The following is a 20,378-nucleotide window of genomic DNA, read 5'->3' as shown; positions in this document are numbered from 1 at the left end:
CTATGGATAGCTTAAGGGCTCACAGCTGATTTGAGAAAATCAAGATGAGTTAGGTATGCATCACCGATGCGGAGTTCAAGATTGCTGTAAATCAAGTCCTAAAGTTATAGAAGCATAGAGGAAGCAAAGAACATTTTCTCAATTCCTATAATTCATGTGTCTTAAATAGACCCAGAAATACAGATCCAGTTTCTTTCATAAATAATAGGTGATTCTTAAATAAGTTAATGATACAACTAGTATGGTAACCGTGCTATGCATCCCTCGGAACACCACTGACCGTACCAGCTGGATCTGCCCGACATTCTGTTTTCTTTTCGAAAAAACTTTCGATCTATTCATCAACTACCAAGATAGTATGAAAAACACTAGGAGTAAAAATCACATCCAAGTTTATAGATCATCTAGGGACGACTACAAGCATTGGAGCGAGCTGAAGGCGTTTATCCCTCCCTCGTCGGAGCCGAACAAACATTGTTGTAGTAGACAGTTGAAAAGTCATCATGCTAAGGCCTCATAGGACCAACGCATTAGAACAACAACCGCCACCAATGAAAAAAATACAGATCGGAAGAATCCAACCTGCAGACACACAGACGTAGACGAATGAAGACTAGATCCAAGCGGATCTACCGAAAGACAAACGCCAATTGGATCCCACGAGATTCGTCGAAAACACACCTTCACACGCCCTCCGACGGCGCTAGAAGCACAGCCCGAACGAGGGCTGGGTGGGAAAAACCTTATTCCATCTTCAGAAAGCCGTCACAACCTCGTCTTCCTGATCATGGCATAAACTCTGACAAAACTTAGAAAAACACCTAAAACGAAGCCTTCCTACCGACAAGAGCCGGGATTCACCGCGCCTCCATGGTCCTAGGACCATAGGAGAGGCGAACCGACAACAACGCTGACGAGAGACAGGAAACCCGAGCTGTGCGCCTTAGGTCACTTGCATGAGCGAACGGGTATGTCTCTACTCCCGGTGATCTGTTTGATGGCTCCTATACTATCATCGACACCTTCCATCTGAATGCAAACTCATCCTACTCAATTTTTATTTATATAGAGGAATGAAAAGGGATTTGGAGACCATGGACCTGTTCATAAAGGCACAAGGAAAAAGGAGATATGCACATGTATGTACAAACGCAAGGCAAAGTTAGATGATGCAGAGTGGACTTCTCCTTATTAGATGGACCAGCAAAAAGGCTCAAGCGTTGCAACGGGAGAAAGAACAATCATAACTTCAATGGCCTTGACCATATTTTGCTACATCACCGACATACATTATCACTCTCAATTTCGTGAAATCATGAACATTTTTTTAAACTCGTGCACTTATTTGAAATCATAAACATTTTTCAAATTCATGAACACTTTTACAAATTTTTTAACATTTTATAAAATCAAGAATATTTTTCGTATTCATGGATATTTTATACTATTTGAAACCTTTTTTAAAGTTGTGAACATTTTTCCAAACAATTTTCTTGAATCGACAAACATTTTTTTTGGAAAATGGTGGAACAATTTTCGAAATTCACGAACATTTTTCTTGATTTAACGAACATTTTTTAAATGCATGATAATTTTTTGAATTAGCGACATTTAATGAATGAATAAACTATTTTGTAGTCACAAAAAGTTTTTGAATTTTTAGGATAGTTTTTCATTCATTAACATTTTTTGAATTAAATTTTTTTTGTTCAGTTTCATAAATATTTTTTCATAACTATTTTTTTAAATCATGAACATTTTTTGATTTCCCAAAATAATGTTTTCCAAATTTCAAACAATTGTTGGATAAGTAAACATTTTCTAAAAAATCACAAACATTTTTTGAATCCACCAACACTTTATTTTAAAATTCTCATTTTTTATTTTCGTAACTTTTTTGAAGTCCCAAATTATTCAAAGTAGAAAAAACTAAAACAGAAAATAAATAGGAAAATAAAAAAACCAAATTTAAAAAACAGGTCACCTGGACATGGGCCAGCTCAAACGGGCGTGCTACATCCTCTCCCAGCATACAAAGCGTAGTATAGGAGGTCCCTACTTTATGGGCCGGCCCAGACAAAGAATTCCCCTGTGCGAAACTTTTTTATCATAAGAGATATGGTTGGTTTCGGACCCCTCCTTCAAGGGCCACGAAATTCCCCCTTCTTCCTCCACATATACAACCCTTAGGGCACTGTTTAGACTTTGGGTTTGTTTAGATTAAAAGTTCGCTATTCGTGCAACTTCGCGTATTTTGTTTGTGTTCAAGGACCAGACCAAGACGTCACAAAACCCATCTTGATCAATAAAACTTTCATCTTATATTCGCAATATCCAGATTGCAATATCAGTTTCTTGCTTGTTCTTCGTTTGCTCGTAGGAAATAGACCCTCGTGGTCAGGTTGATCGTGCTCCGGCGTGGTCAATAACCCCTCGGAAGTTGGTTTAGCGATTGCTAAGGCACGACGTCTTCGCACGTTCGTAGTCAGATCGTCAAATTTGACTCCCATAGAAAACGATATCTATCTTATCGAAACAACGCGACACCTTCACCTCCATCAGAGATGGCATTGATGGGTAATATTTTTTAACTTCTGGGGCAATTTCCTAACGTAACGACAGAAGAAACAACCTCTTTCTTATTATTAGGTATAGATATAGATATGAATTGGCGGAGCTACTCCTGAATAAGGGAACTCTGCTCGTCGCCGCCGCCGAAGGTCGAACCAGCCGACGATTCGTGAAAAGAATTAGTCATCATGGCGCGACCGTGTGGCTGACTACAGAAAATAAAATTGTTACTACAAAACTAAATTTGGTTTTCATATATCAAAATAATTTAGGTACTGATAATTATATGAGCATAGATATAGGATTAGTACTGATAATGCTGAAATTTTGTCTATTTTGGGCCAGCCCAATAGCATTTTCAGAAATTCCTAATAAATCCTAAAGGCCCACGCAGCCCATTTGTGCAAGGAAAGAGGTGGAACTAAAGTTTAATCCCATATTGCTAGTTTGGTGAGAGTTGGACCTCCTTATAAGGGAGGATATTTCCCCACATGTATGAGCATGAGAACAAGAGGGACATTCGCGTGCGCTCCTCCTCCGCCACCCGCCACGCCACGCCTCATCACGACGCGCCGCGCTGCGGTTGCGGGAATGAGCCGAACCGATGTCTAAATTTTTGCCACGCATGACTGGTATACGAAAGGTCACACGAAAGTTGAAAAGATTTTTGCTATAGTGGAGACTGAATGCGAACGACGCATCCCTTCGGCTACTGGCTGTTCACTTCACCTCCCTCTCTTCGTTTCATCTCCCGTCGCTGCCCTCTCGCCTTCTTCTCCTGCGCCTATAAAAAGGAGGTCGCTCCTCCCAGAGAGACGCACCAGAAGATCATCTCCCTTTTGCCACCAAGTTCCTGAGCACTGCGCTGCTGCTACGTTCTTCCCCATCCCGGCTTGCGGCGTGCACCACAGGTCGGCACAGTAGGCCTCTGAAACCACACCACTTTGAGTCCTGTACGGGAGAAGGGTGATAAGGTTTTTGGAGAACGCTCTCCGTGACTACTAACTTCTTCATCACGAACGCCCCGGACTCCGATGACTTCTTCCCCAACGTCGACAACCTCCTCAATGACATGGCTAGCGAGGACACAGACCCCAAGTCCAATGCTACTGTTGTTGTTGCTATCCCATACGTGTTCTTACTCTTTCTATTAGAGGTCTTTCCACAGTTCCTTGTTCTAGTGTCTGCCCTACATATGTTAGGTTCTACTTCATATATGCAACTTGATCTAGTGTCTGTTCTAGATGTGTTCAGTTCAAGTGCATATATGCAGATGCTATTTACCTTCTCTCTGTCAGAGTGCATGACTTGCTTTATCTCTACTATATTATTCATGCTTTATCTAGTATTTTTGTTAGTAAAATTATTTGGTAAATTGCTCATATTTCCAACAATCCAAAAACCTTATTATAGGCAATTTACCCCGAGTGGTTTTGCTGCTTCCATGGGACATCCTATGTTTGAGGGTATCCACTATAAGAAGTGGCGTGTGAGAGTAGTCTTATGGTTTCAAACCATGAGTTGCTATGACGCCACTCTTGGCAATCCTGAAGGAGAATATGATGCTCAACAGGAACAAGCTTTTCAGAAAATGGATACCCTGTTTAAGGCTGCTCTCTTGAGTGTTATTGGTGAGAACATAGTTGATGCTTATGCGTCAATTGATAATGAAAAGATATGTGGAATGCATTCGAGGCCAAGTTTGGGGTCTCGGATGCTGGCACTGAGCTGTACATCATGGAGCAATTCTATGATTACAGGATGACTGAAGAGCGTGATGTCTACTATGCAACTTTATTCTTGTAGACACGTGTTGGGCCTCCAAGCGCAGAGTTTTGTAGGACAGTAAAAATTTACCCTCAAGTGGATGACCTAAGATTTATCAATCCGTGGGAGGCGTATGATGAAGATAGTCTCTCTCAAACGACCCTGCAACCAAATACAAGAAATCTCTTGTGTCCCCAACACACCCAATACAATGGCAAATTGTATAGGTGCACTAGTTCGGCGAAGAGATGGTGATAAAAGTGTAATATGGATGGTAGAAATATATTTTTATAATCTGAATAAATAAAAACAACAAGGTAGCAAATAGTAAATAGGCACAAAAACGGTATTGCAATGCTTAAAAATTAGGCCTAGGGTCCATACTTTCACTAGTGCAACCTCTCAACAATGCTAATATAATTGGATCATATAACCGTCCCTCAACGTGCAACGAAGAATCACTCCAAAGTTTCTATCTAGCGGAGAACATAAGAATAAATTGTTTGTAGGGTATGAAACCACCTCAAAGCTATTCTTTCCGATCAATCTATCCTAGAGTTCGTAGTAAAATAACATGAAGCTACTCTTTCCGATTGATCTAACCAAGAGTTCGTACTAAAATAACACCAAAGAAAATTTTAGATTCATAATATTCAATCCAACACAAAGAACTTCAAAGAGTGCCCCAAGATTTCTACCGGATAAACAAAGACAAGAACATGCATCAACCCCTATGCATAGATTACCCCAATGTCACATCGGGAATCCGCGAGTTGAGTGCCAAAACATATATCAAGTGAATCAATATGATGCCCCATTGTCACCACGAGTATTCAATTGCAATACATATATCAAGTGTTCTCAAATCCATAAAAGTATTCAATTCGATAACAATGAAATCTCAAAGAGAAAAACTCAATTCATCACAACAAGATAGAGAGGGGGAAACACCATATGATTCGACTATATTAACAAAGCCCGCGATACATCAATATCGTGACATCTCAAGAACACGAGAGAGAGAGAGATTAAACACATAGCTACTGGTACAAACCCTCAGCCCCGAGGGTGGACTACTCCCTCCTCATCGTGGTGGCCGCCAGGATGATGAAGATGGCCACCGGAGATGATTTCCCCCTCTGGCAGGGTGCCGGAACGGGGTCTAGATTGGTTTTCGGTGGCTACAGAGCCTTGCGGCGGTGGAACTTCTAATCTAGGTTAACCCCTAATGGTTTCTCTATTTATAGGATTTTTTGGCGTTGGTTTCATGCTAAGATGGGACTTGAAGTGAGCACAACCCACCGGGGCAAGCCAAGCCCACCAGGCGCGCCCTGGTGGGTCGTGCCCTCCTCGTGGATCTTCTGGCCCTCCCATGAAGCTTCGGGGGTCTCTTTTGTTCCAAAAAAACCGTCAAAAAGTTTCAGCTCATTTGGAGAACTTTCATTTCTACACAAAAAACAACACCATGGTAGTTCTGCTGAAAATAGTGCCAGTCCAGGTTAGTTCCATGCAAATCATACCAAAACCATATAAAATTGTCGTAAACATGGCATGAATACTTCATAAATTATAGATACGTTGGAGACGTATCAGCATCCCCAAGCTTTATTCCTACTCGTCCTCGATTAGGTAAATGATAAAAGAAATAATTTATGAAGTGTGAATGCTAGCAAAGTGCATAAGTTTGATCAATGATAACTTCAATCACTTTTCCTAGCATCATAACAGCAACTCTTTCTCATAAAACTTATCATGATAAAGTAGCAATTTAAAACGGAATTTTTGTTGTGGAATGTTACCTATCATATTCATCATATACTCTTTTCTTTTGTAGCATGGACATTTGGACTTGAATGATTCAAAGTAATAGTCTATAATTTGACATGTGGACATCAATACTCAAGCATATCACCAAGAAACCATGTCTTTCAAAATATCAACGCTAAAATAAGTTATCCCTAGCCCATCATGCTCAATCATTGATCCATTCATGAAACACACTCACATATTAGCTACACCCAATGCTCAAGTACGATCATAGTGCCCCCTAGTTGGTGCTTTATAAGAGAAGATGGAGACTCAAATTAAAAATAAAAATTGCATAAAGTAAAAGAAAGGCCCTTCGTGGAGGGAAGTAGGGATTTGTAGAGGTGTCAGAGCTCACATCGAAAATTGAGAGATAAAAACATTTTGAGAGGCATACTTTTCCCACCAACGAAAACGACTTAGAGCTCCCAATACTTTCCGTGCTAGATATATCATAGGCGGTTCCCAAACAGAAAATAAAGTTTATTCCTTTTTCCACCATACTTTCACTTTCCATGGCTAACCGTATCCACGGGTGCCGTCCATACCAACACTTTCCAAGGAATTTATTATTTGGCAACATAAAGTAAATTAATTTTTCATTTCAGGACTGGGCATCCCTAATACCTTTGCCTTACTCTTGTGCAATGACAAGTGAATAAACACTCATCATGAGAATAACACATCTAGCATGGAAAATATTGGCCACCCCTCACCGCCTCGCGAGTGGTACGAGCACACAAAAGAGAAATTTATTTTGAAAAATTAGAGATGGCACATAAAAATTTTCTTAAAACGGCAAAAGAATACCGCATATAGGTAGGTATAGTGGACTCATGTGGCAAAACTGGTTTAAAGGTGGATGCACAAGTAGTGATCATACTTAGTGCAAAATGAAGGCTAGCAAAAGATTGAGAAGCGACCAACCAAGAAACGAATAATCTCATAAGCAAGCATTGAGCATAATTAACACCAAATAGTGCACCACAAGTAGGATGTAATTTCATTGCACAACTATTGACTTTCGTGCTTGCGTAGGGAATCACAAACCTTAACACCAATATTCTTACTAAAGCATAATTATTCACCAACATGACTCACATATCACTATCATCATATCTCAAAACTATTACAAAGAATCAAGTTTATTTTGTCCAATGATCTTCATGAAAGTTTTTATTATATCCTTCTTGGATATCTATCACTTTGGAACTAATTTTCATGTGTTGCTTTTGATAAGCTCAAACAAATATAACTGAAGATCATGAGCATAATATTTCTTTCTCTCAAATTAATTTAAGTGAAGCAAGAGAGAATTTCTTCAAAAATACTAAAGCACATCGTGCTAAAAAAGATATAAGTGAAGCACTAGAGCAAATGACAAGCTACTCCAGAAAATATATAAGTGAAGACCAATCGAGTAGTTAAGTAAATAGGTAGCTATTTGAGGATTCTCTCTTATTAAAACTTCCAGATCTAAGCATTTTATTAAAACAACAAGCAAAAACAAAATAAAATGACATTCTAAGAATATCACACATCATGTGAAGAAGCAAAAACTTAGGCTCAACCGATACTAACCGATAATTGTTGAAGAAGAAAGGTGGGATGCCTACCGGGGCATTCCCAAGCTTAGATGCTTGAGACTTCTTGAAATATTATCTTGGGATGCCTTGGGCATCCCCAAGCTTGAGCTTTTATGTCCCCTTAATGAAGGAAATATGCCCTAGAGGCAATAATAAAGTTGTTATTTATATTTCCTTATATCATGATAAATGTTTATTATTCATGCTAGAATTGTATTAACCGGAAACTTAGTACATGTGTGAATACATATACAAACAAAGTGTCCCTAGTATGCCTCTACTTGACTAGCTCGTTAATCAAAGAGGGTTAAGTTTCCTAGCCATAGACATGTGTTGTCATTTGATGAACGGGATCACATCATTAGAGAATGATGTGATGGACAAGACCCATCTGTTAGCTTAGCATAATGATCGTTTAGTTTATTGCTATTTCTTTCTTCACGACTTATACATGTTCCTATGACTATGAGATTATGCAACTCCTGAATACCGAAGGAACACTTACTGTGCTATCAAACATCACAACGTAACTGGGTGATTATAAAGATGCTCTACACGTGTCTCCGATGGTGTTTGTTGAGTCGGCATAGATTGAGATTAGGATTTGTCATTCCGATTGTCAGAGAGGTATCTCTGATCCCTCTCGGTAATGCACATCACTATAAGCCTTGCAAGCAATGTGACTAATGAGTTAGTTGCGGGATGATGTATTACGGAACGAGTAAAGAGACTTGCCGGTAACGAGATTGAACTAGGTATGATGATACCGATGATCGAATCTCGGGCAAGTAACATAACGATGACAAAGGGAACAACGTATGTTGTTGTGCGGTTTGACCGATAAAGATCTTCGTAGAATATGTAGGAACCAATATGAGCATCCAGTTTCCACTGTTGGCTATTGACCGGAGAAGTGTCTCGGTCATGTCTACATAGTTCTCGAACCCGTAGGGTCCGCACGCTTAAAGTTCGATGACGATTGGTATTATGAGTTTATGTGATTTGATATACCAAAGGTTGTTCGGAGTTCCAGATGAAATCACGGACATGACGAGGAGTCTCGAAATGGTCGAGACATAAAGATTGATATATTGGATCATGTTGTTCGGACACCGGAAGTGTTCCGGAGAGTTTCAGATAAAACCGGAGTGTTAGAGGGTTACCGGAACCCCCCGGGAAGTTAATGGGCCACCATGGGCCTTAGAGGAGAGAGGGCCGGCCAGGAGGTGGCGTGCGCCCCCCTAGTCCCAATTGGACAAGTGGTGGGGGTGGCACCCCCCTCCTTCCTTCTCTCCCCTTCCTCCTTCCTTCCCCTCCTTGTTGGACTAGGAAAGGGGGGAACCTACTCCTAGTAGGAGTAGGATTCCCCCCTTTGGGCACGCCCCTTGAGGACGGCCGGCCCCCTCCTCCCCTCCTTTACATACGGGGGAGGGGGCACCCCATAGACACACAAGTTGATTTCTTAGCCATGTGCGGTGCCCCCCTCCACAGTTTTCCACCTTGGTCATATTGTCGTAGTGCTTAGGTGAAGCCCTGCACCAGTAAATTCATCATCACCGTCACCACGACGCCGTGCTGATGAAACTCTCCCTCGGCCTCAGCTGGATCTAGAGTTCGAGGGACGTCACCGAGTTGAACGTGTGTAGATCGCGGAGGTGCCGTGCGTTCGGTACTTGATCGGTTGGATCGCGAAGACGTTCAACTACATCAACCGCGTTACTAAACGCTTCCGCTTTCGGTCTATGAGGGTACGTGGACACACTCTCCCCGCTCGTTTCTATGCTTCTCCTAGATAGATCTTGCGTGATCGTAGGATTTTCTTTTGAAATACTACGTTCCCCAACAGTGGCATCCGAGCCAGGACTATGCGTAGATGTTATATGCACGAGTAGAACACAAAGACTTGTGGGCGATAATATTCATACTGCTTACCAGCATGTCATACTTTGATTCGGCGGTATTGTTGGATGAAGCGATCCAGACCGACATTACATGGCCGCGTTCATGAGACTTGTTCTACCGACGTGCTTCGCACACAGAAGGCTAGTGGGTGTCTGTTTCTCCAGCTTTACTTGAATTGAGTTTGACTACGCCCGGTCCTTGTTGAAGGTTAAAATAGCACACTTGACGAAAAATCGTTGTGGTTTTGATGTGTAGGTAAGAATGGTTCTTGCTAGAAGCCCATAGCAGCCACGTAAAACTTGCAACAACAAAGTAGAGGATGTCTAACTTGTTTTTGTAGGGCATGTTGTGATGTGATATGGTCAAGACGTGATTATATAAATTTTTGTATGAGATGATCATGTTTTGTAACAGTTATCAGCAACTGGCAGGAGCCATATGGTTGTCACTTTATTGTATGAAATGCAATCGCCATGTAATTGCTTTACTTTATCACTAAGCGGCAGCGATAGTCATAGAAGCAATAATTGGCGAGACGACAACGATGCTACGATGGAGATCAAGTTGTCAAGCCGATGACGATGGTGATCATGACGGTGCTTTGGAGATGGAGATCAAAGACACAAGATGACGATGGCCATATCATATCACTTATATTGATTACATGTGATGTTTATGATTTATGCATCTTATTTTGCTTAGTACGGCGGTAGCATTACATGATGATCTCTCACTAAATTTCAAGGTATAAGTGTTCTCCCTGAGTATGCACCGTTGCTACAGTTCGTCGTGCCGAGACACCACGTGATGATCGGGTGTGATAAGCTCTACGTTCACATACAATGGATGCAAGCCAGTTTTGCACAAGCAGAATACTCAGGTTAAACTTGACGAGCCTAGCATATGCAGATATGGCCTCAGAACACTGAGACCGAAAGGTCGAGTGTGAATCATATAGTAGATATGATCAACATAGTGATGTTCACCATTGAAAACTACTCCATCTCACGTGATGATCGGACATGGTTTAGTTGATATGGATCACGTGATCACTTAGATGATTAGAGGCATGTGTATCGAAGTGGGAGTTCTTAAGTAATATGATTAATTGAACTTCAATTTATCATGAACTTAGTACCTGATAGTATTTTGCATGTCTATGTTGTTGTAGATAAATGGCCCGTGCTACTATTCCTTTGAATTTTAATGCATGCCTAGAGAAAGCTAAGTTGAAAGATGATGGTAGCAACTACACAGACTGGGTCCATAACTTGAGGATTATCCTCATTGCTGCATAGAATAATTACATCCTGGAAGCACCGCTAGGTGCGAAGCCCATTGCAGGAGCCACACCAGATGTTATGAACGTCTGGCAGAGCAAAGATGATGACTACTCGATAGTTCAGTGTGCCATGCTTTACGGCTTAGAATCGGGACTTCAATGATGTTTTGAACGTCATGGAGCATATGAGATGTTCCAGGAGTTGAAGTTAATATTTCAAGACTCATGCCTGAGTCGAGAGGTATGAGACCTCTGACAAGTACTTTGCCTACAAGATGGAGGAGAATAGCTCAACCAGTGAGCATGTGCTCAGAATGTCTGAGTACTACAATCGCTTGAATCAAGTGGGCGATAATCTTCCAGATAAGATAGTGATTGACAGAGTTCTCTAGTCACTATCGCCAAGTTACTGGAACTTCACGATGAACTATAATATGCAAGGGATGATGAAAATGATTCCCGAGCTCTTCGTGATGCTGAAATCAACGAAGGTAGAAATCAAGAAAAGCATCAAATGTTGATGGTTAACAAGACCACCAGTTTCAACTAAAAGGGCAAGGGAAGGAAAGGGAACTTCAAGAAGAATGGCAAGCAAGTTTTCACTCCCGTGAAGAAGCCCAGAGTTAGACCTAAGCCTGAAACTGAGTGCTTCTACTGCAAAGGGAATGGTCACTGGAAGCGGAACTACCCCAAACATTTGGCGGATAAGAAGGATGTCAATGAGAACAAAGGTATATTTGATATACAGATTATTGATGTGTACTTTACTAGTGTTCATCGTAACCCTAGGTATTTGATACCGGTTCAGTTGCTAAGATTAGTAACTCGAAAAGGAGTTGCAAAATGAATAGAGACTATTTGAGGGCGAGGTGACAATGTGTGTTGGAAATGATTCCAAAGGTTGATAAGATCACCATCGCACACTCACTTTACCTTAGGGATTAGTGTTGAACCTAAAATAAATGTTATTTGGTGTTTGCGTTGAGCATAATATGATTGGATCATGTTTATTGCAATACGGTTATTCATTTAAATCAAAGAATAATTGCTATTCTGTTTACATGAATAAAACCTTCGGTGGTCATATACCCAAGGTGAATGGTTTATTGAATCTCGATCGTAGTCATACACATATTCATAATATTGATGCCAAAAGATGCAAAGTTGATAATGATAGTGCAAGATACAAGTGGCACTGCCGTTTAGGTCATATTGGTGTAAAGCGCATGAAGAAACTCCATGCGGATGGATTTTTGGAATCACTTGATTATGAATCATTTGATGCTTGCGAACCGTGCCTCATGGGCAAGATGACTAAAACTCCGTTCTTTAGAACAGTGGAGCGAGCCATTGACTTATTGGAAATAATACATACCAATGTATGCGGTCCAATGAGTGTTGAGGCTCGCGGCGGGTATCGTTATTTTCTGACCTTCACAGATGATTTGAGAAGATATGGGTAATCTACTTAATGAAACATTTGAAAAGTTCAAAGAATTTCAGAGTGAAGTGGAAAATCATCGTAACAAGAAAATAAAGTTTCTATGATCTGACCGCGGAGGCAAATATTAGAGTTACGAGTTTGGTCTTCATTTGAAACAATATGAAATAGTTTCGCAACTCACGCCACCTGGAACACCACAGCGTAATGGTTTGTCCGAACGTCGTAACCGTACTTTATTAGATATGGTGTGATCTATGATGTTTCTTACCTATTTACCATTATCGTTTTGGGGTTATGCATTAGAGACAACTGCATTCATGTTAAATAGGGCACCATCTAAATCCATTGAGACGACACCATATGAACTGTGGTTTAGCAATAAACCTAAGCTGTCGTTTATTAAAGTTTGGGGTTGCAATGCTTATGTTAAAAAGTTTTAGCCTGATAAGCTCAAACCCAAATCGGAGAAGTGCGTCTTCATAGGATACCCAAAAGAAACTGTTGGGTACACCTTTTATCACAGATCCGAAGGCAAGATCTTTGTTGCTAAGAGTGGATCCTTTCTAGAGAAGGAGTTTCTCTCGAAAGAAGTGAGTGGGAGGTAAGTAGATCTTGATGAGGTAATTGTACTTTCTCCTGAATTGGAAATAGTTCATCACAGAAATCAGTTCTAGTGATGCCTACACCAATTAGTGAGGAAGTTAATGATGATGATCATGAAACTTTAGATCAAGTTACTACCGAACCTCATAGGTCAACCAGAGTACGTACCGCACCAGAGTGGTATGGTAATCCTATTCTGGAAGTCATGTTACTAGACCATGATGAACCTACGAACTATGAGGAAGTGATGATGCACCCATATTCCGCGAAATGGCTTAAGGCCATGAAATCTGAGATGGGATCCATGTATGAGAACAAAGTATGGACTTTGATTGACTTGCCGATGAACGGTGAGCCATTCAGAATAAATGGATCTTCAAGAGGAAGACGGACGCTGATAGTAGTGTTACTATCTACAATGCTCGAATTGTCGCAAAAGGTTTTTGACAAGTTCAAGGTGGTTACTACGATGAGATTTTCTCACTCGTATCGATGCTTTAAAGTCTGTCTGAATCATGTTAACAGTTGCTGCATTTTATGAAATCTGGCAAATGGATATCAAAAGTACATTCCTTAATGGATTTATTAAAGAAGAGTTGTATATGATGCAACCAGAAGGTTTTGTCAATCCTAAAGGTGCTAACAAAGTGTGCAAGCTCCAGCGATCCATCTATGGACTAGTGCAAGTATCTCGGAGTTGGAATATATGCTTTGATGAGTTGATCAAAGCCATATAGTTTTATACAAACTTTTGGAGAAGCCTGTATTTAAAAGAAAGTGAGTGGGAGCTCTGTAGCATTTCTGATATTATATGTGGATGAGATATTGTTGATCAGAAATGATACTGAATTTCGGGATAGCATAAAAGGATACTTGAATAAGAATTTTTCAATGAAAGACCTCGATGAAGCTGCTTACATATTGGGCATCAAGATCTATAGAGATAGATCAAGACGCTTGATGAATTTTTCAATGAGTACATACCTTGACAAGTTTTTGAAGTAGTTTAAAATGGAACAGTCAAAGAAGGAGTTCTTTCCTGTGTTGCAAGGTGTGAAGTTGAGTAAAGACTCAAAACCCGACATGGCAGAAAATATAAAGAGAATGAAAAGTCATTCCCTATGCCTCCATCATAGGTTCTATAAAGTATGCTATGCTATGTACCAGACCTATTGTATACCTTAGCATGATTTTGGCAAGGGAGTACAATAGTGATCTAGGAGTAGATCACTAGACAACGGTCAAAATTATCCTTAGAGGACTAAGGAAATATTTCTCGGTTATGGAGGTGATAAAAGAGTTCATCGTAAAGAGTTACGTCAATGCAAGCTTTTGACACCGATCTAAATGACTCTAAGTCTCGATCTAGATACATATTGAAAGTGGGAGCAATTAGCTAGAGTAGCTCCGTGCAGAGTATTGTAGACATAGAAATTTGCAAAATACATACGGATCTAAATGTTGCAGACCCGTAGACTAAACTTCTCTCACAAGCAAAACATGATCACTCTTTGGGTGTTAATCACATAGCGATGTGAACTATATTATTGACTTAGTAAACCCTTTGGGTATTAGTCACATGAAGATGTGAACTAATCACATAAAGATGTGAACTATTGGTGTGAAATCACATGACGATGTGAACTAGATTATTAACTCTAGTGCAAGTGGGAGACTGAAGGAAATATGCCCTAGAGGCAATAATAAAGTTGTTATTTATATTTCCTTATATCATGATAAATGTTTATTATTCATGCTGGAATTGTATTAACTAGAAACTTAGTAGATGTGTGAATACATAGACAAATAAAGTGTCCCTAGTATACCTCTACTTGACTAGCTCGTTAATCAAAGATGGTTAAGTTTCCTAGCCATAGACATGTGTTGTCATTTGGTGAATGGGATCACATCATTAGAGAATGATGTGATGGACAAGAACCATCTGTTAGCTTAGCGTAATGATCGTTTAGTTTATTGCCATTGCTTTCTTCATGACTTACATGTTCTTATGACTATGAGATTATGCAACTCCCGAATACCGGAGGAACACTTAGTGTGCTATCAAACGTCACAACGTAACTAGGTGATTATAAATATGCTCTATAGGTGTCTCCGATGGTGTTTGTTGAGTTGGCATAGATCGAGATTAGGATTTGTCACTCCGATTGTCGGAGAGGTATCTCTAGCCCCTCTCAGTAATGCACATCACTATAAGCCTTGAAAGAAATGTGATTAATGATTTAGTTGCGGGATGATGTATTATGGAACGAGTAAAGAGGACTTGCCGGTAACGAGATTGAACTAGGTATGATGATACCGACGATCGAATCTCGGGCAAGTAACATACCGATGACAAAGGGAATAACGTATGTTGTTGTGTGGTTTGACCGATAAAGATCTTCGTAGAATATGTAGGAACCAATATGAGCATCCAGGTTCAGCTGTTGGTTATTGACTGGAGAAGTGTATCGATCATGTCTACATTGTTCTCGAACCCGTAGGGTCCGCATGCTTAAAGTTCGATGACGATTGCTATTATGAGTTTATGTGATTTGATGTACTTAAGGTTGTTTGGAGTCCCAGATGAGATCACGGACATGACGAGGAGTTTCGAAATGGTCGGGACATAAAGATTGATATATTGGACCATGTTGTTCGGACACCGGAAGTGTTCCGGAGAGTTTCGGATAAAACCGGAGTGCCGGAGGGTTACCGGACCCCCCCGGGAAGTTAATGGGCAACCATGGGCCTTAGAGGAGATAGGGCCGGCCAAGAGGTGGCGCACGCCCCCCAATCCGAATTGGACAAGGGGTGGGGGCGGCGCCCCCCTCCTTTATTCTCTCCCCTTCCTCCTTCCTTCCCCTCCTTGTTGGACTAGGAAAAGGGGGAACCTACTCCTAGTAGGAGTAGGATTCCCCCCTTTGGGCGCGCCCCTTGAGGCCGAACGGTGCCCTCCTCCCCTCCTTTATATACGGGGGAGGGGGCAACCCATAGACACACAAGTTGATTTCTTAGCCATGTGCGGTGCCCCCCTCCATAGTTTTCCACCTCGGTCATATTGTCGTAGTGCTTAGGCGAAGCCCTGCATCGGTAACTTCATCGTCACCGTCACCACGCCGTCGTGCTGATGAAACTCTCCCACGACCTCAGCTGGATCTAGAGTTCGAGGGACATCATCGCGCTAAACGTGTGCAGATCACAGAGGTGCCGTACGTTCGGTACTTGATCGGTTGCATCACGAAGACGTTCGACTACATCAACCACGTTACTAAACGCTTCTGTTTTCGGTTTACGAGGGTACGTGGACACACTCTCCCCGCTTGTTGCTATGCTTCTCCTAGATAGATCTTGCGTGATCGTAGGAAAATTCTGAAATACTATGTTCCCCAACACTTAATTCTTTTCATATCACGGTTTTCCTAAATCTCAAAAGCTTCATCCACACAAAACTCAACAAGAACTCGTGAGATAAGTTAGTATAAACCAATGCAAAAGCCTTATCATTCTCTACTGTAGCAGATCACTAAAATTATTATTAAACATTGCATAGCATATGCCTCTACATATTTAATACTCCTATCCTCAAATAGAATCATTAAACAAGCAAACATATGCAAACATAAGAGCAATCTGCCAAAACAATTCAGTCTGTAAAGAATGCAAGAGTATCAATACTTCTTAAACTCCAAAGATTATGAAAATTTACCACACTGTATAAAACTTAGTAGAGCTTATTTTGCAAAAATTTTCAACATTTTTTCACATTCTGACTTTTCTAGGGAAGTTTTGCAACAGCGATAAACTTTCTGTTTTTTAACAGCAACGTATAGACTTGCAAAATAAGCATGCTAAAGGCTATCCTTGGCATTTTTATTGAAAATAAAGATACAAAACATTATTCTAAATAACAGAAAGAAAATCCTAACAAAATAAATTGACGCTGCAAGCAAAACACATATCATGCGACGAATGAAAACATAGCTCCAAGTGAGGTTACCGATAATGTTGGAGACGAAAGAGGGGATGCCTTCCGGGGCATCCCCAAGCTTAGTTGCTTGGATCTTCCTTGAATATTACCTTGGTGTGCCTTGGGAATACCCAAGCTTAGGGTCTTGTCACTCCTTATTCTCCTCATATCGACATCTCACCCAAAACTTGAAAACTTCAATCACACAAAACTTAATGGAACTTCATGAGATAGGTTAGTACGATAAAGAGCAAACCGTTTCACTTTGGTACTGTAAAAGACAAGATTCATAATTGTTTCCACACAATTCCCACTATATCATATCATTTCCACAATTTATATTGAGCAATATTGTCACACCCACGATGCGGCTATATCTCCCACGTGTCGGAGCATGACTTAGAGGCATAACCGCATTGTAGGCAATGTCGCAAGAGGGGTAATCTTTACACATCCCATGTATTGAATAAGACAAGAGGTACATAGTTGGCTTACAATCGCCACTTCACACAATAGCATAATTATATCATTACAATCATCCAGATACAATCAAGGTCCGACTACGGAACCAAAATAAAGACAACCCCAAATGCATAATGTCCCCGATCGCCCCAACTGGGCTCCTCTACTAATCACCTGGAAAGGAAACGTAGTATCGTCTTGAGTCCTCATCGAACTCCCACTTGAGCTCAGTCGCATCTCCTGGAACGGTATCATCGGTCCCTGCATCTGGTTTTGAAGTATTCTGTGAGTCACGGGGACTCAGCAATCTCACACCCTCACGATCAAGACTATTTAAGCTTATAGGTAGGGAAAAGGTATGAGGTGGAGCTGCAGCAAGCACTAGCATATATGGTGGCTAACATACGCAAATGAGAGCAAGAAGAGAAAGCAAGGCATGGTCGAGAAACTATGATCAAGAAGTGATCCAAGACTACTTACGTTCAAGCATAACAGGAGACCGTGTTCTCTTCTCGGACTCCGCCGAAAAGAGACCATCACGGCTACACACGCTGTTGATTCATTTTAATTAAGTTAAGAGCAGACTCCGCTGAAAAGAGATCTTCCCGGACTCCGACGGACCCGATCAGACTCGGAATCCCGGTTACAAGACATCTCGACAATGGTAAAACTAAACCAGCAAAGCCACCCGAATGTGCCGACAAATCCCGATAGGAGCTGCACATATCTTGTTCTCAGGGCACACCGGATTGTCCAAAATTCCGGTAGGCCAGCCTAGAGTCGCCCCTGGTGGCCACCGGCGGCTGGGAAGTTGGACCAACACTCAGAGGAGCACTGGCCTGGGGGGTTTAAAATAAAGATGACCCTTGAGTCCGCGAAACCCAAGGGAAAAAGGCTAGGTGGAAAATGGTAAAACCAAGGTTGGGCCTTGCTGGAGGAGTTTTATTCAAGGCGAACTGTCAAGTGGTTCCCATTATAACCCAACCGTGTAAGGAACGCAAAATCAAGGAACATAACACCGGTATGACGGAAACTAGGGCGGCAAGAGTGGAAAAAACACCAGGCATAAGGCCGAGCCTTCCACCCTTTACCAAGTGTATAGATGCATTAAAGTAGACCAGATATAATAGTGATATCCCACCAATAAACATGTTCCAACAAGGAACAAACTCCAATCTTCACCTGCAACTAGCAACGCTATAAGAGGGGCTGAGCAAAGCGGTAACATAGCCAAACAATGGTTTGCTAGGACAAGGTGGGTTAGAGGTTAGACATGGCAATATGGGAGGCATGATAGCAAGTGGTAGGTATTGTAGCATGGGCATAGCAATAGAGCGAGCAACTAGCAAGCAAAGATAGAAGTGATTTCGAGGGTATGGTCATCTTGCCTGCAAAGTTCTCCGAGTTGACGTAAGCTTGATCCTCGTAAACGTTCTCAATAGGCTCCTCGATCACGTACTCGTCTCCCGGCTCTACCCAAAGCAAGAACACAAGCAAAGGTAGACACAATCAACCACGGTGCAATGCGCAAGCAACATGATGCAAAACATGGCATGATATGCGGGACGTGATATGCAATGCATATGCATACTTCAGAAAGGAAAGATTGAATCAGGCCTCAACTTGGAAAACCAAGAGTGCCGCTGGAAAGATGAGTTGATTTCGGTCGAAATCAATATAAAGATCACCGGAATCGGATGCACGGTTTACAAATGGCAAGCAAAACAATAATGGCACCGATCTGCGATTAACAGCACGAGGCCATCCAAATGCATCAAGAACAACAAGCTACTGCACTCTAACATAGCAACAAATCACATGGCAGTGATCCACTCAATATGCTTGACAAAAGATGAACACTGAGCTACGGCTAATTCACTCAATAGCAGGTTCAAACAAGCATGGCAAAAGTGCAAAAGATACCAGGTTCACAGACTTAGAGAAAATAACATGTCAGGATTTAACATGAGGAAGCAATGTTTAGATCAAGATAACAACATGCTATAGGAGCATATCATGGCAAAGCAAGGCATGTCATGAAACTACACAAAGCATATAACAAAAGTCCCTTACTGACCATAAGCCAAAAAGGATCAGAAAATACAATGGCAACCATGTGAACATAGCAAGTTTCGTTAAGAGATTCAGACTTAGCAGAAAACTGGAACATGGCAAAAACATAATTACATAGGCATGTTTACAAGCTCGATGCACTCACCACAAGGCATTGCATGACAAGCTAAGCATACACCCAACAAGTAGACATGATAAATAAGCTAACCATGGCAAGAACACTCTCATAGCATGCATGGATAAACAACAACAACCTCGGCAAAATTGATTAACACGTAAACAATCTGCCAGGAACATTTTATAGCAAAAGTAGAGCAAGATTGAGTCATGCTAGGGTGCTCCATAATTGCAAACAAAGACATGGATGGATAGAGCATAACAATATCTCAAAATTATCCTTACTGAACTTGCTCAAAAGAGGCATGGATCACTCTGTAGCAACAAGAATACATGGCATAAAAATATTATCAGGGAAAAAACTTAGAAGAATTCTAAGTCCCTGAAATCAGCAACATCACGAGAGATACTTTGCATGCTTGTGCTAGTCACCAAAAAAATCACAAAAATACATGGCATACACCCCTGTAAACATGGCATGGCATACTTCAAAACACATGTAGGGCTCGAGTTCATAGGAGGCACACATTAAACATGGCAAAAATGACAAATGTCCAATATCTGTTAAGAATCTGAAACTAACATGACATAGCACTCTTGCAACATCATTTAGGGCATCAATATGAACTCAAATGAACATGGTGCAATGGAAGGAAATGAAGTGCACATCGAGACGAACAATTTGATATGCTACACGCCCAAAACAGAGTCACGGATGCTAAAATATGACATGATGAAGTATGCTAAAAAATATGCAAAACTGGGACAAAAGTCAACCCTTAGGGTTTCTCAGATCCA

Source organism: Triticum dicoccoides, chromosome 1A (assembly GCF_002162155.2).
Source record: "Triticum dicoccoides isolate Atlit2015 ecotype Zavitan chromosome 1A, WEW_v2.0, whole genome shotgun sequence".
Taxonomy (NCBI): domain Eukaryota; kingdom Viridiplantae; phylum Streptophyta; class Magnoliopsida; order Poales; family Poaceae; genus Triticum; species Triticum dicoccoides.
This window is presented reverse-complemented; position numbering follows the sequence as displayed.